This window comes from Bison bison, unplaced genomic scaffold (genome assembly GCF_000754665.1).
Source record: "Bison bison bison isolate TAMUID 2011002044 unplaced genomic scaffold, Bison_UMD1.0 scf7180017864495, whole genome shotgun sequence".
NCBI lineage: Eukaryota > Metazoa > Chordata > Mammalia > Artiodactyla > Bovidae > Bison > Bison bison.
The window spans coordinates 11,601,960-11,612,096 of record NW_011495054.1 but is presented as its reverse complement, the minus strand read 5'-3'; the positions used below and the strand labels follow the sequence as shown (position 1 = coordinate 11,612,096).

At 49.4% G+C, this 10,137-nt stretch overlaps 1 protein-coding gene across 1 annotated transcript in view; it reads right to left on the bottom strand.

Annotated features, from left to right (window-relative positions):
• Positions 1 to 9,453, bottom strand: part of ZNRF3 (zinc and ring finger 3) — an 84,532-nt gene extending 75,079 nt beyond the window's left edge. Inside the window, 1 exon segment of the mRNA XM_010828860.1 lies at positions 6,916 to 9,453. The gene's annotated coding sequence lies outside the window, so the exon portion shown is untranslated.
• Positions 9,454 to 10,137: the final 684 nt, after the last annotated feature.

The following is a 10,137-nucleotide window of genomic DNA, read 5'->3' as shown; positions in this document are numbered from 1 at the left end:
GCCGTGTGGTCACTTCTCCCAGGATCCGCCTCATGTTGACAGGTCAGGACTCCTAGCACACAGTAATGCCGGCAAACTTCAGTCACGCCTCCAGGTGATGCTGGCCCACGAGTGGGCCGCAGGCTTGTGTCTGCTTCTTCCCGGTGCCCTAGACTTCACCCTGAGCAGTAATTGTCTTGGATGTTTTTAGCTTCCTTCCACAGCCAGAGCGGCCAGCCCAGACCTTGTTTTCAGCAGTGAGTCTGGCTCGTGAGCTACTTTTAGTTCCCTCTGCCCCAGCAGAGCAGGGCTCCCAGCTACACAACCTACTTCCAGACTCCCAGAGGATCGGGGCTGTGGCTTCAGCATAAAAAGGCTGATGCTTTTTATTTGGTTGTGTGTTTTTCACAGATATGTCTGTCTTGTTTTTGAGCATAATTGCATCTTTAATTTTCTTTTTATATTTGGTATTTAGAACTAGGGGTGGGGTAGGGGGGGCAGAGAAGGAAAGCGACTCCAAATTAAACAAACACTGAGCAGAAGGTGAATATTTAAACAAAGACTTAAAGGAGGTTAAGGGCGAGAGTCATGCCTGGAGGAAGAAAATTATCCCAGAAAAGAGGGAACAACCGCAAGTGCAATAAGCCTGAGGCAAGTCTGCAGTGTCTGAAGAACAGAGTGAGCAAGGGCTGATGGAACGAGGCAGAAAGGTGAGGGCTTCACCGGCCCTCCTAAGTAGATGTGAAATTCTCAACAGAGCAGCAAGAGGGCTGGGCTTGGGTTTTAACAGTGTTGCTCTAGCTGCTACACTTGGGGAAAGATGGGTGGGGAGAGTGGCAGGAAGTGGGAGCGGAGATGAAGGGACACCAGCTAGGAGGCTCCTCTGAGAACCCAGAGGAGAGATGACGGCGGGTGAGAACAGGGCAGACGTGGTGAAACCGGTTGGGTTCTGAATATAATCTGAAGGTAGAGCAGCAGAAATTGTCGATGGATTGGTCGTGGGTTGGGGAGAGAGACAGTAGTCAGGAAGGGCCCCAAGGGTAGAGATGCTATTGCCTGAGATGAAAGAGAGTGACAGAACAGGCCTGTTTTGGAAGGAGCTCAGTCCTGAACACTACAGCGAAAGCTGGGCCTTGTCTTACTACAAAGATACAAAAATGACTGTAAGACTCAAAAGAAGACTGAGGACTATTATCCAAAATATATAAAGAACTCTTAAAACTCCATAATAGAAACACAAACAATCTAATTAAAAATGGGGAGAGGATTTGAATAAAGACTCCACAAAGGAAGAGACGAGGGTGGCAAATAAGCGCACGAAAAGATGCTCAGCATCATTAGCCATCAGAGAAATGCAACATCAACACAAGATACACTGCTAAACACCCAGTAGGAGGGCTGAAATGAAAAGACTGATAATATGGAGGGACGGTGATGATGTAGAGAATGGGGACTCTCACGCTCTGCTTTCCGGAAGGCGAAGTGGCACAGTCACAGTGGAAAAGCAGTTTGGCAGCTTCTTATCAAATAAGACTCAGACCTACCGGGTGACCCAGCCATTCTACTCCTGGGCATTTACCCAAGAGAAATGAAAACATTTGTCCACACAAATCTTGTACTCAAATAGTCATAGCAGCTTTGCTTGCAAAAGCCAGAAAGTGGAAACAACCCAGTGTCCATCAACAAAGTAAATGAATAAATAAGATCTGGTGTGTACACACAATGGAATATTACCCAGCCATAAAGAGTTACAAAACACGGATGGGTGCTATAAGACAGATGAACCTCAAAATCAACACACCGAATAAAGCAACCCAGCCTTCCTCCCCTCCCCCCAGAAAGGGCACATCATGCTTGTTTCCATTAATGCAAAATTCTAGAAAATAGAAGCTTATCTGTAGTGACAGAAAGCAGACCAGGGATTCTCTGGGGCTGGGCCAGAGGAAAAGGGATGGGCGGCCAAGGGACAAGACATGTTCAGGGGTAATGAAAACATTGGTTGTGGTGTTGGTTTCACAATGTCTACATCTATCAAAACTTCCTACATTTTACCTTTAAATGGTACTTAATGGTATATAAATACTTTAATTAAAAGTTTGTTGGTTTGTTTTTAAGGAAATTGCTGAATTCAGGGCAAAAAACAAAGACAACATTCTAAAAAGAGTCAGCAACTCCACCATGGAGCTCTCCACCCCAACCAAACGTCACAAGCGTCTCAGTGCCGACACTCAGTTATGTAAATAGGCTGTTCACTCATAAACACGTGATGACCTGGGAGAGGAGGAAGAAAACGTTCCTTCTCTGATTCAGCTCTAGCGTAGAACCGGACCAGGAAAACCAATACGAGATGATGTCTTTTTTAGATCACGAGTGTGGATTTGGCGCTTCGGGCTTTGTAAACCCTAATCTTGGTGGAACAGAGCCTGAGACGGAGAGCAGGGCCCTTTGGGTGTCTCACCATCCCATCAGAGGCAGTGTATGCGCTGGCCACACGAGCCCTCTCTGCTTCGCTCTTCCGAAAGGACATTCCCGCTACCAGCCAGTGTGCATAGAATAACTTTACATCTGACGCACAGGAACTAAGAGCAGTCCCTTACCTGTAACTCTGCATTCAGGCTTTTATTCTTACAAACCCAAAGAGTGCACAAACCAAATTCCAGTCAGAGACCGGTAACAGTGAAATTCTTAAGGGTGGGGGCAGCAATGTGGCAGCTCGTTCACCCCACCACACCTCTCCCAACGCAGGCTATGCCTTCACCCATATGCGTTCATCCATACACACACCACCGTGTCACTGTGCACCACTAACAGCACATGTAGTGTGACCACATGTAAACATGGGATAGAAGATAATACAGTCGTCCATCAGTATCCACGGCAACTGGTTCCAGAATGCCACCCCCCCACCCCCATTCTCCTGCATACCAAAATCCAAGGATGCTCAAGTCCCTTATACGAAATGGTGCATATTTGCATATGATTTGCACAGGCGGCGCTAGTGGTAAAGAACCTGCCTGCCAGTGCCGGAGATGTAAGAGACCCAGGTTTGATCCCTAGGTCGGGAAGATCATCTGGAGGAGGGCATGGGAACCCACACCAGTATTCTTGCCTGGGAAATCCCGTGGACAGAGGAGCCTGAAGGGCTGCAGTCCAAAGGGGTACAAAGAGTCAGACATGACTGAAATGACTGAGCACAGCACATACACTCATCCTTCTGTTCACTTTATATCATCTCTAGATTAATTATAACATTCAACACAATGTCAACAGTTGTAAATACAATGTAAATGCTGAAAAGTCACCAGCATGAGGCAAATCCAGTTTCTGCATTTTGGGACTTTCTGTGTTTTGGGACTTCCTGGAATTTTGCTTCCCAACCGAACACTTTCCATCTGCGGCTGACTGGACCCATGGCCGACGGACGCTGGTTCTGGATTCTGTCGTGGGAGGCTGCCTGACCCGAAGAGCACTGGTAACATTTCAGAACAATGACTAGAGACAGAGATCGTCCCTCTCTGGGAAAAACGAGCGACCGCTTGTGTCTTTTAGGGAGCTGAACCGGAGACTGTTCGAAGGTGGCCTGAACACGTGTCAGTGCCACAGACAACTACATCACACCCTCTGCGTCCGGAGCCTTCCATGTAAGGTCAGAGGCCACGGAAGTCCTTCAGTGGAGGCTGTGGCTTTAGGCCAGGGCCGTCTGGCAGCACCTTCTGCGGTGAAGGGGACGCTCTCTTTCTGCACTGACACTGCGGAAGCCATGAGCCACACGAGGCCGTGGAAACCGGGGGAACTGCACTTAAAGTTTTACTTAATCTTAATGAATTCAAATTCAAGGAGCCACACCTGGCTAGTGACTGTCATGTTAACTTTAGACTCTGAAATCTAATATTTCCCTATGATCTCAAGAGAGGGGGAAAAAAGTCTAGAGATACTCTTTACTCTGTCCTCCTCAATTATCTTAAAAGTCAGGATTGGCTCAAATCTAGAAGATAAAGACATGTGTTGGATGCCGCAGGCTTGCAGGGGAAATGCTGTGGTTAAGAGATTTTGTTTGGGCAGCACCATGCAGTGCAGAATAAAACAACACCACGGGGAACCAGCAGCGAAGGTGTTCTGGGGTCAGAGACCAGTGGGAGGTCAGGTGACGCAGGGAACTCGGGAGCAAAAGGCAGGGCTCAGGCTGCCGGTGATCTCCCTGGGTAGTCTCGGGCAAAAAAAATCATTTTTTTCTTTCTGGACCTCAATTTCTCAACGATACACAAGATTTAACCACCCGCCCCATCTAATTCACAGAGCTGTACGAAAGGTAAGGTAATGAGCACCTAAGAGTACCAGGGGCTCCCCTGGGGGCTCAGATGGTAACGAATCTGCCTGAATGCAGGAGACCCAGGTTTAATCTCTGGATCAGGAAGATCCTCCAGAGGAGATGGCAACCCACTCCAGTACTCTTGCCTGGAGAATTCCACGGATAAAGGAGCCTGATAGGCTACAGTCCTTGGGGTCACAAAGAGTTGGATACGACTGAGCCATGAAGGGGCTGGAGCCCACAAGAGCCTGGCAGGCGATGGGCACTGCTATGGTCTGAATGCTTGTGTCCCCGCAGAATTCCTCTGTTGCAGTCTTAGCCTCCAAAGGTGATGGTATTAAGTGGGTGGGGCCTCTAGGGGGTGCTTACGTCAGGTATGGCATCAGTGGCTTGTGAACGAGGCTCCAGAGAACTCTCTGGCCTCTTCTGCCCTGTGAGGATGCAGTGAGAAGTCTGAAGCCCAGGAGAGGTCCCTCACCAACTATGCTGGCACCCAGATCTCAGAATTGCAGCCTCCAGAAAAGTGAGAAATAAGCTGTTCCTTATAAGCTGCCCAGTCCATGGTATTTTGTTGAAATAGGCCCAAAGATCTAAAAGTCTGAACAACAAAGGAGACTCCACATCCGGAACTGAAAACACCCTGATTTCAGAAGGGAGCATCAAGGCAGACCCACGGGCAGCTCTGTAACTCCTAAGAAAGTTGCCCAAAATAGGTCTCTTTAAAATACAGTCCCTGTCAGACTTCCCTGGTGGTCTAGTGGTTAAGAATCTGCCTGCCAATCAGGGGACACAGGTTCAATTCCTGGTCAGGGAAGATCCCAAATGCTGCAGAGCAATTAAACCCATGCACCACATCTACTAGAGCCCGTGCTCTGCAACAAGAGAAGCCACTGCAATGAAAGACCTGCGCACTGCAATGAAGCATAGCACCTGCTTAGCACAGCAGCCAGGGAACACCCGCACAGCAACGAAGACACAGCAGGGTCACACACACACACACACACACACATATAGTGTATAGATCCTATCAATAGAATCCAAGATCCACAGAATCCAAGAGCCTTGACTTCGGATGGGAACTCCAATGCTCAACCCTTCCTGCTGGATCAGACTTCCAATGTGGTGCGGTAGCTCAGAAATCACCAGCAGTTCTTGCCCACTATTGACAAGAAGCCCTGGGCACTGTGAGGTGAGCAGTCTGGTGGGGACTGACTTGGGAACGGGCACGAGGGAACCTTCTGAGCTGGTGGTCACGTTGTTCCTTATCTTGACCGAAGAGACAAAGGCTGAGTTCCGCAAGGAGCCACCGGGTGGTATACTTAAGATCTGCACATCTCATTCCATGCAAATTTTAACCACGAAGAAGGGACAGTAAACACACAAAGAATGCCAAGTCCAGCCATACACATAACCCCAACCAGAATCTCCCGGACTGGGCCACAGACTTAGGGATTTTAACATGATGCTCATGAAGGTGAACTTCTGAGTCAGCTTTGAAAACTATTTGCCTATGCCAAAGAAAACAGGTCAAGGGTAGACAAGCAGGATAATTCGACTTAGGCTTCTCACTTTCTATCTGAAACTGACTACATGACAGGAATCATAACTCGATGCTCCCAAGAAGTAGTGGGAAGAACGGTATAACAATGGCCGATGCTGCTGCTGCTAAGTCGCTTCAGTCCTGTCCGACTCTGTGCGACCCCAGAGACGGCAGCCCACCAGGCTCCCGTCCCTGGGATTCTCCAGGCAAGAACACTGGAGTGGGTTGCTATTTCTTTCTCCAATGTATGAAAGTGAAAGGTGAAAGTGAAGTCACTCAGTCGTGTCTGACTCTTAGCGACCCCATGGACTGCAGCCTACCAGGCTCCTCCGCCCATGGTATTTTCCAAGCAAGAGTACTGGAGTGGGGTGCCATTGCCTTCTCCGACAATGGCCACTATTTGACAATTATTGTTATTTACAAAAGTCGCAATTGTATATGGTAATAGGATGCCATTACTTCTAGATGCAAACACGTGCCTTGGCGAATGGGCATCTTTTTATCCATAGAAGAGCATAACCTTAATTTACAAGAAGTCCACTGGGAACAGAGGTTTATCTCCCTTGTGAACTGTCCTGCTGCCCTGGGTGGGGTGGAGGGGGGGCAGGTGGCAGCAGCCAGGGGGTGTGGCAGTCCAAGGGCGAGTGCCCACCAAGATGCCTGGTTCTAAGGCTCGGGGGTCACTTTCCATGTGGGAGTCAGAGAGCTGCTGGGCCAGAGGCTTGTGTAAACTGAGCCTGCTTCTTCCTCCAGGAAGACCAGCATGTATTTTCTTGTTTCTGAGGTCTAATTATTTTCAACAAAACTGGGATTCTCACCCCTTGGTCTTAAGATGAGCTTGAGAAGCAACTCGGCTTCCCTTGGGAAGGATGGGACGGTGAGGTCCAAAAGATAACCTTCCGGAGCACTTGTGATGGTGAGGACTTCCGGACCAGAAAGGGTGCCCTCCTCCAGGGCCCGGCCTTCCCTCGAGGCTGCATGCTTCCCTGCTGATGACCCCGGTTTCGTTTAGTCCTTGCTATAAGATGCGAGGACAAAATGTACCAGATGCAAGTCACTCGGTTTTGAACACAGTCAACTTGTTTACCTAGAGCTGAGAGAGAAGCCAAACTGGGAAATGGGCCAAATGAAGGAAACTGGAGGAGTCGGCACCCACGGAGGGCAGGAGGACCAAATGCAGCCAGTCCCCAGCCCGAGGCTCCTGGAGTCTCTGTGGCCACCAGGGCCACTCTCTCATCCTCTGCCCCCGTGGGCAGCAACCACTTCCGGGTACACGGTCTTTACACACTTCAGTGCAGGTCATATCCGCTCCTTCGCTGTAGATTTACGGCCCTGTGCAAGAGAAGGGGCCTGTGCTCAGGAGGGGACATGTCCAAAGAGACGGGGGGCTGCTGGACCCCCGGGCAAACCAGCCACTCTGAGCCCCCTCCACCGACAAGGCCCCTGAGTCCCTGGGTCATATACCTTCCCCAACAGGGAAAAATACATGACTTTTCAGTTGTTTTCTGGATCTGAGGGAGACAAAGGTAAAACCAACTTTTATCCATCTTCAAATCAATCAATGACTGATCTACTGGCCTGCCTAGTAAGCACTCACACAGTTGCTGGTAGGTGACTAGTATTCTCGGCTCTTATTAACAAATGGACAGAAGCGTCACTTGCTTTTTGAAGCATCCTTCTTCCCCCTCAAAGTTCTCCACACTCCCAGATGGAGAATAAACTTGTTCCCACCTCTTGAATGGGTGCAATCTAGGGGAGGTAGTATATTGATAATATTACTAGGTGCAACGTGATGAACAAGGTCTCAGAAACAGTGAGCTAGTTATTATCCCATCAGAAAGCAATTTGTAAGTTTATAAACCTGGTCAATAAGTTTACTGAGCATCCTCTGGGGGTCAGGCACTGTGACAGGTGCTGGGAGTGGTACGGTGAAGAGTCACACCAAGGATGTCCCCCTGCTGGAGGGGCTCTGGATGACAATCCTCGGCTTGCAATCCTGTGACTGAGCCTTATCCGATGTCACCAGAGCAGGACCCCGGCTCTGCAAAGCCCCTAGACAGAGACAGAATTTGGAAAGCACTGCTCTGGCTCCAAACCACAGACAGTGATGTCGTACACCAGGTGTCCTAAACCAAAGACACTGGGCTTTCCCAGTGGTCCAGTGGTTAAGAATCCGCCTTGCAAGGCAAGGGACACTGGTCGATCCGTGGTCCAGGAAGATCCCACGTGCCTCAGAGCAACTAAGCCTGTGCGCCACAAGTACTGAAGCCTGAGCGCCTAGAGCCTGTGTGCCGCAAGAGAAGCCACCGCAGTGAGGAGTCCACGCGCTGCGACCAGACAGCAGTCCCCGACCGCCGTGACTAGAGAAAGCCTGAGTGCAGCAACGAAGACCCAGCACAGCCAAAAAATAATAAATCTTAAAAAAAAAAAAAAAGACGCTAACATAAATCTACACTGCTCTACAATTCTCTTCCAAATGCAGACAGCCTTGAACAAACGCCCTGTGGTCTGTCCAGTATTACCTTTCTAGATCTGATTCAAATTTTCCTTCTTAACAAATCAAGATGTGCTGGGAGAGGGAGGTGCCCCTCAGCACTCTGTGCCGCTGGACCCCACTTAGCAGCTGAGCCCCCTGAGAGCTAAAGACATTTTGGAGTGAAAAGCAGTAGTGGCTCTTAGGCCCAATTTTTCCTCCAGAACTGACCCGGCCTGATTTCAAAGCCCTCTGGGGACTATTTATCCCCCAGCCCTGAAGGGATGGAGACCCCCGTCCCCTCCACACCACTACAGGAGGCCTTCAACGCCCAGGGGTCTAAGAAGCAGGCATGCCCCTAAGAAGGCGTGAGTCTAAGAAAAGGCTTTCTCAGCTCTCTGGCAGATAAAGTTAAGGCAGGAATGCGTGAAGCCCTCCACACGCACCTCACGTACTGCTTTGGGTAATTAAGTGATTTTTTTTTTCCTTTTTGCTCAGCTCGAGGTTCAAAGCTAGTGGGGAAACTGTCTCCAGCAGAGCGGGTGACTTCAAAGGACTGAGAGGCAGGCTCTGGCTCTGCAGACACGCCTCTCTTCCTGGAGGAGCAAAGGCAGAACCGGCTTCCCCAAATTCCCCGTGCTCCTGCTCCTTGCTTGGTCCAGCCCCAGAGAAGGGAAGGAGCGAAGAGTCGGGAGATCCCTTTGTTTCTAGGAAGCTCGGGATTTCATCCTGTGAAAGACACTGCTGCTAAAAAAAGAAAGAAAATCAAGGAAACAGAAATGAAAGGCTGCTGAGAAAATCGAAAATATGTCATCAGACACTTCTGCGTAATAGGAAGACCTACAGGTGTTGGCAGGAATGACCCATCACCCCTCCCTACCTTACCTGTTCTACACACTTGTCTGGTCCCTTGTATTTCAGGGCAGGCCTCGCACAGCACTTGACCAGCCCACTTCCGTTCCAGGAAGCAGCCTGTGAAGAACACGCCCACTACTTAAAGGCACTGCTGGCCAAGCCAGACATCCCTGTCTCTGACCATCTCTGTGGTATTCAATGTGCTCCAATGATGGGCAGAGCCACCGACCATCAACCAGGCGGGCCAGCTGGTCCACCAGGTGGGCGTCCCTATCTCAGAGACGGAGAGAACCCTTTGCACCCCACCCTGCCCAGCGGAGAGGACCTTCAGTGGGCCATCGGGCGGGGGCGGGCGGGGCAGGGGGGGGCGCAAACGGGAGAATGGCTTACTGTCGGTTTCCCAACCATGTTTAGTACTGGAAGTCCTATCAACCAGCCCTCAAGTAAAACCACAGAGGATTCAAGGTGGTACCCAGGCGGACTTTTGAAAACAATACACATATGTTTGTTTTAGCATGGGTTAGAAAAAGTTAACTAGCACAAATTCTTGATAAAAATCTCCTTTCAAAAATACCATTTTTCACCAAAGCTCAGATACCATCAACCAAACGTGGCAAGGAAAAAATTAACCTAGGACACACCATGGGTTTTGAGACATTCCAGTGTCAGAGATGATATGATACCAAAAAGGAAAGCCTCTAAAAATCAACAGGATAAGTTATTTCAGGTTTCAGAATTACAGTCACTTTAAAGAAAATTTTCAAATAAATAACCGTGGCTTGCAGGTACGGGAGGAACTGTGAAGGTGTTACGAGAATAACCATGTCATACAACAAGAGTGCACAGAGCAAGCCATGAGCCATGCCTGCTCCAGGGGCTTTACGGAACTGAACATATTTCATCTAGAAAACAACTCCAGGGGCTTCCCTGGTGGTCCAGTGGTTGAGAATCTATGCACCAATACAGGGTACATGGGTTTGA